This window comes from Hevea brasiliensis, chromosome 4, assembly GCF_030052815.1.
Source record: "Hevea brasiliensis isolate MT/VB/25A 57/8 chromosome 4, ASM3005281v1, whole genome shotgun sequence".
Lineage (NCBI taxonomy): Eukaryota > Viridiplantae > Streptophyta > Magnoliopsida > Malpighiales > Euphorbiaceae > Hevea > Hevea brasiliensis.
In genome coordinates, this window is record NC_079496.1 from 104,579,246 (window position 1) to 104,586,120 (window position 6,875).

A 6,875-nucleotide genomic window follows, 5' to 3' on the forward strand; every position below is an offset into this window, starting at 1 on the left:
TCAAGGTGTCACCGTGGAAGAAAGTGTTGAGGTTTGGAAGGAAGGGTAAGTTGAGCCCTAGGTTCATTGGCCCATATGAAGTCATTGAGCGTGTGGGTCCAGTGGCCTATAGGCTAGCTTTACCACGAGTGGACAAGATCCACAATGTGTTCCACGTGTCCATGCTCGGGAGATACCGCTCGAGATCCTTCACATGTCATCTCGGAGAAGAAATTGAAATACAGGATTTGACATATGAAGAAGAACCTCTACGGATCACGGCTCGGGAAGTAAAAGAATTGAGGAACAAGCGATTCCATTGGTGAAAGTGCTTTGGAGGCACCACAACACCGAGGAGGCAACTTGGGAAAGTGAAGAAGCGATGAGGCAACAGTTCCCTCAGCTGTTTGCATCGAGTAAATTCGAGGACGAAATTTAAATTAGAGGAAGAGTTGTAACACCCTCCGGTAACCACTCTGTACATTCTCTTTATTCGGTGACGGTGTCGGTCAGGGCTAGAACGTCGGAAAAATATTTAAATTAAAGTCGGGAATCAAAATTAACTCAAATATTAATAAGAAAAATTTAGTAAAAATTTTAGAAATAAAATACAAGCGAGTCAAGCAATGGTGCCCAAGCGATGGGTCACGGAGGGAAGTTCGGTTCTATAACGAGGAGCCCTAGACTGGGAAAAATTATAAAATAATTTTGGGACTCCAGAGAAGGGTCATTGAGGTTCCTATGGCATTAGAATGCCAAGAAAATACCTAGAAAAATTTTTCTATCAGTGCAGACAATTTTGGCCCGTTAAGTCAAGCGGAGGGCATTTTGGTCATTTCGCCTTACGAGGTGATTTTTGGCAGACTTTCCCAGTTGAGTAAATAATTAATATGACATAAAATATAAAGAAAGATTACTAGAAATGAAATTTAAAATGAGTAGTGAAGGAAAGGAAAGAAAATGAAGAAAAGATCAATTATGGCATCATGGTGATGTCATTAAGGAGTTGGACCAATCATACTTAAGCCATTGTTTGACTAACTATTAAAAGAGACTAAATAAGACCAAAATAACAAAATTTCAGCAGCCATCTTCCTCACCCAAAAACGTTACATTCTCTCCCAAAACCCTATTCTTCCATGGGAGCTTAATGGAAGCTTGAGACAACCCACCAAATCACCATAAAACCTTTAGTCATCTTCACAAAAATTTGCCCTAGCACCTTGCTAAAGCTTTTGGCAGCCAAGAAGAAGAAAGAAAGTGAAGCTTTCTCAAGCTTGGATTGGCATACAACAAGGTTAGTGCACTATATACCTAAAACTCCTTAATTTCATGAATGAGCACTTGAATTTAGTAAGAAAATGTCATTTAAATGAACAAAATTCATGTGTGTGTGTACATGAATTTTTTGGCTGCCCTAGTGGAGAAATAGTAAGGAGTGTTTTTGATGAGCTTGAAGTGAACTAGAATTAAGTTGAAAGTTTATAAACATAAGAATAATAATTTGGTATGCTAACTAAGGCATTATGTAGGAAACATAATGTGAAGCTAGGGTTTTGGAGAGTGAAATTTGGTTTTGGCTTATGAAGTGGTAAGTGAACATTATAAGGGTCAATTAGTGACCATTTTAGGTATGTTGACCATAATTAGAACTTAAAAATAGAATGGCAAAGTGAAAGTAAAATTCTGCCCTATGGACAGCAGCATAGGGACTGAAATTTCAGTCCATTTGCACTGCCATAACTTGGGCAGTGGTAGTCCAATTTAAGTTTGTCAAATTGGACATGAAACCACGCTTATAAAGTCACATTTTTGATTAAGAAACCATTCACAAAAGTCCAAATCAAAGGGTCAAAACCCAGCTCCAATCCGGATTCCCTGCACTGAATTCTGCAGAATTTGACCAAATGAACAGTAACTGTTCATTTGGCCATAACTCACTGTAGATTTGGTCAATTGGTCTGAAATTTTTACAGCAATAAGTTAAGACATAGACAAACAACTTTCATGAAGGAATCTACCCCAAATTATGGCCAGAACCCAACCAACCAAGTGACTCAAGTTACTGTTCCTGCACTGTAGATATGGTAAATTTCTGCAGAATGCAATCCGGACAGCTAGGGTTTTGAGCCATATCTGGAGCTACAAAACTCCAAATGGAGTGATTCAAAAAAGGAAATTCAACTAGACAAAATAAGGAACAACTTTCATGTTTTACATTTCTTCAAATTCCAACAGTAACAGTGTCCAATGGAACAGTGAAGTAAGGGCACCAAAACTGAAATTTTCTGCTAGTGTGGGTTGCACTTTGAAATTGCAAAAACACTTAATGCCAACAAGTTTTAAACACCAAATGTGGTATGTTGGGAGTGCCAAAGTTGATGTACACATTTTTATGCTAAAAGTCAACATTTTTGGTTGACCAATGATGAATAGTGACACCAAAAAAGTTGAAATTCACAAATTGAAGAATTTAAAAGTTTCAAATGCCCTAGTATACCTAACAAGATTGGTTTGGATAGTTTGGCATGCCAATAGGGTTCCGTTAGCGATCGCACATGGAAAAAATGCCATTCGTGATTTCATGGCTTTTAGCCATTACGGCTTTGTATTGAGACTTGGCCTTGTGCACGATATTATTCTGACTTGTTAGCCGCTCATGCACACCGGGAGATACATATGTGACCGATGGTGTGACGGCCCGAGGTACTAGGTACCCAGTGCCAGTTTACCCGTTATCCAGTCCAGTCGTCTAGTGTAGGTTACTTGGGGCAACCAAATGAATAAAAGTGAATAAAGCTAATGATTTAATGAATATACCAAGACCAAACAAAGAAAGCATACACATTGTATACACATTTATTTTCTTGCTATTTTCTTCTATTATATTATTGCACCACTAAGCATTATTGCTTAGCGCGTTGCTTTTGCCACGCGTAGGTACTGGAGATCCCGATCGTGAGCCCAGTAGACCACAGACTGGGTGAGTCTATCTGACAGTTCTGCTCAGTGTCCGTGTCACCTCACTACCTGCAGTGCATCGGTAGGGCACTAGGTGTCATTTTGTCATTTTGATATTTTGTAGCAGATTTGTATTTTCTCATATGTATTTGAACTCATGTAATATATTTTGATGTATATGTAAATTATGAAAATTGTATTTGTTAATGGAAAAGTAGATGTTTACTTGTGATTTACATGCGAACATCACATGTGAATGATGAATGAAAATGGAAATTGAAATGTGGAAATCATGATATTGAATTTGGTGTTGATAATGGATGTTTGAGAAATATTGTTGAGATTTTGGGATATTGGAGTTTGAGATGATGAAATAAAAATATTGGAAGTGTTTTTAACAGGTTCCGAAGAACGGTTTTCTCCATTTTTAGCCGGTACTCCGCCGGATTTTCTTTAAAATTTTCGGAACCTTAAATGAATAATACTTTTGATAAATGGCTTAAACAGATTATATTTCATAAATTATATGCAAAAGCATTGTCTAAATTAATTGAGAAATATTAGAGTGTGCCGGTACACCAGGTGGCATTACTTACTCGGGTATACTGTACACGGGTAAGGGGTGTCACAGTTGATATGCTACAAGAGGTGAGTAATTCTAATATTAATAAATGTAAACTTTCTAAATTTAATTTATAATCATCCTCATGCATCGCGTCATAATTATTTAGGATGCATGTAATAAAACACAAAGACGTTGCATAATTACATAATTGTTATTGGTGCATTGATGGATGATGGATGACCTATTGACTCCCTCATGTTTATGACTATGTTATGTTATGTATTGCATGGATCCATAAGTAAATCCCATGGAGAGATACTCCATCAGGGGAGATCTCTAAGTCGTCTTGGGTGTATGATACATGTCACACCTTACTCCTCTGTAAAGTATAACATGATCCCATAGTATACTTAATAAATTACCGAACTTCATCTACAGATAACCCATTAAATACATTACAAAGGATTTTAAAATAATTTTATCTCTTTTGAAGGTGGTGAACATTTTTTGTAGGAATTAAAAACTTTTAACTGAAGTTTAAAACCCAAGTAAAATGTTTGATAAATTCTATTTTTTGCAGTTTTTTTGTAAAAATTTCGGCAGAGTGCCGGCTATAATTGAGAAAAACCAGTTCTTCAAAACCTATGAAAACACTCCTAATAATTTCATTTCTCAACCCCAACCGCCAATATATTCTCAAATCAATACAATTCAACCAAATTTCAATTCAAGATTCACAACTCAAAATTTTTCTTTTCAAAATAATTCGATAGACTCATAAATATTGCATTAAATTAAATTTACATACACAAGTCTTAATTTACAAAAGGAAAATAAAAAATAATATTATTACAAACTTTAATGTACAACTGCTCATTTAACTACTTAGATACATATGAACAAAAAATTATTTATGTCAAATCAAATTTACAAGGGTATAAGTAAATACCTGTATAAAAAGTTAGTGTAGTCTTATCAACAGCAGCTCACTCTGCTGCTTTCTCCTTATTCCTATCTGCGATAGCAAAAGAAGCTATCGCTGAGTATATTTTACTCAGTGGTGCACAACAAAATTTAAAAAACTGAACATAAACCATTCAATGCCAAATCATAATGTAAACATTACATGATTACATTTCACAAAATCCAAATCACATTTATAACAAATCACAATTTAAATATTTCACAATTTTCAAAACTTAATATAACACAAATTTGATCAAATAATTTAATAAACAAAGTGTTGTCAATTAATAACACAATTTAGGCCATGACAAAAAATTTCCAAACATGCCGTGTTGTACACCACGACAAGGCAAACTCACCCCGCTAATCGAAATTAATGAGGGAGGTGGCTATCTAGCTAATGAGTACTCATCCAAATTCACCTCAGACTGGCAAGCTAGAGAGGGAGAAATATAATTAAATATCAAACTCAACCCAACAAGTGGAGGAGGAATATAGTAAGGAACTGCCATGCCAAGTGTGAATAAAAAACAATTTAAAACTATGATGTTCAATTATAATTGATACAACAATCAAACAAACTTCATTTCAAATATCAATTTCTAAAGTAGGCAACACACAAATTCTCAAATAAAATTTCCAAGGCCATAACCAAATTCAAAACCATATTGTTCAAATATTTTATACAAATCAATAAATAATTTTTATTTTAAATTTCCATTGTAAAATAGGCAACACAATATTCTCGAAATTCATAATGAACAAAACACATTCACAATGTATAACAAATCAATTTTCATTATAAAAACTATAATTTAAAAATTTTTATGTACAAATCTGATGTGAGTTGCCTCTAGGATTTGACTTAGTTTGCCCTATCCTTTTCCATATCTTTTTCAACTGAAACATGTAATTTATAGTATTTCAGTATCTTATCTCATAACAAATCCAATAATTTTATTTCATATTTATTTAATTGTATCTCTACATAGGCCTAAATTGGCATTTTCTAAACTTTACATTTCAGGATTACTATTCATGGTACTATTCCAGTCAAAATATTGACTTTCTTATGCTTAATAGGTATGTGGATTCCAATTACATCCACATAACACATTTTGGGTGCCTAATTTGTTGGTTTTGGTTGCCATTTCAATTTTTAAGTCTCCTAAGAGAAAATTCAATTTTTTCAGTTTTGGTGCCTTGTTTTGCATTGTTCCATTAGTCTAATTTCTATGGAAATTTGGCTACGTGTCCTTCATCAAAGTTGTTCCTTATTGTCTTATCTTTAATTCTCTTTTTGAATCACTCCATTTAGAGTTTTTTAGCCTAAGATATGACCATTTAACTAAGGTTGGGCGGATTGGTGTTAACCAGAATTTCTGGGCATTTTACTGGTTCTAGCAGTTTTGGACAATTAATTTTTGGTGGCAAAAAAACTTAGTTATGGGCAGAATTTAGGTTAGTGTTCTTCATAAAAGTTGTAGTTCTATGTCATATCTTTCTAATTTTACAAAAATCAGGTCATTTGGTCATTTTTGTACAGTGGCAGTGCACATTATCCGGATTTAACCTAATTGTTCACTATCTAAATGTCATTTTCCGAGCATGGTCTCTAAATGAAAATTGTGTCTTTATGTGTCTAATTTCATTCCCAATTGGTTTCATACCAATTGGGTTAGCAAAATTTCAGTTTTGGTCCCTGAAAAGGACCTAGGTTAAACTGCCAGATTGAGACCCTTCACTAATCCGAATTGCACTTCATTTTCACTCATTCAAACACATTCCAAATGACTCAAAATGACCATTTCAAACCTTAATTAAGTCAAAATACATCAATTTACTAATTTCTCAAATTTTCTCCTCAAAACCCTAAGGGTCAAGAACCCTAATTATGCAATTCATGCAACTAATGAGACTAAGGTGTACAATCAACATCTATACACTAATCTAAGCTTAAATATACTTTTAATTTCATCAAACTGAATCAAACCCTAGTGGATCTAATGGTGGCCGAAATTTTTCCATGGTTCAATTCATAGAATTTTTCAAAGTTTTCATAAAATTTTATCAAGCATAACTTAAGTTCAATCAATTTTTATTAAAGAAGAGGATTAAATTACTTACCTCACTTGAAGAATTTCAAACTTCTTAAATCCTTCACCTTTCTTCAATTTCTTTCTCCCTATCTTCTTTTCAAGAGTAATTTAAAAATTTTCTAGGGTTCAAAGTTAAAAATTATGGGAGAATTTCAAGTTATTCAAGCTTGAATAACTCATCAATGGTAGAATTTCATGGAGGTGAGAGAGAGAAGTGGGAGAGGAGAAAGTGCCACGGCAAAAAAGAAAATGAAGATAGAAAATTGGCTTTTTTTTTTTTTTTTAATTTTGTACATTTGACTTTT

General features: G+C 34.1%; 1 long non-coding RNA gene across 1 annotated transcript; it reads left to right on the plus strand.

Annotated features, from left to right (window-relative positions):
• Positions 1 to 1,022: 1,022 nt before the first annotated feature.
• Positions 1,023 to 3,176, plus strand: LOC131179073 (uncharacterized). Its single transcript, XR_009148071.1, has 2 exons — positions 1,023 to 1,276; positions 2,920 to 3,176. It is a non-coding gene; the product is annotated as an uncharacterized LOC131179073 (long non-coding RNA).
• The last annotated feature ends 3,699 nt before the right edge of the window (positions 3,177 to 6,875 follow it).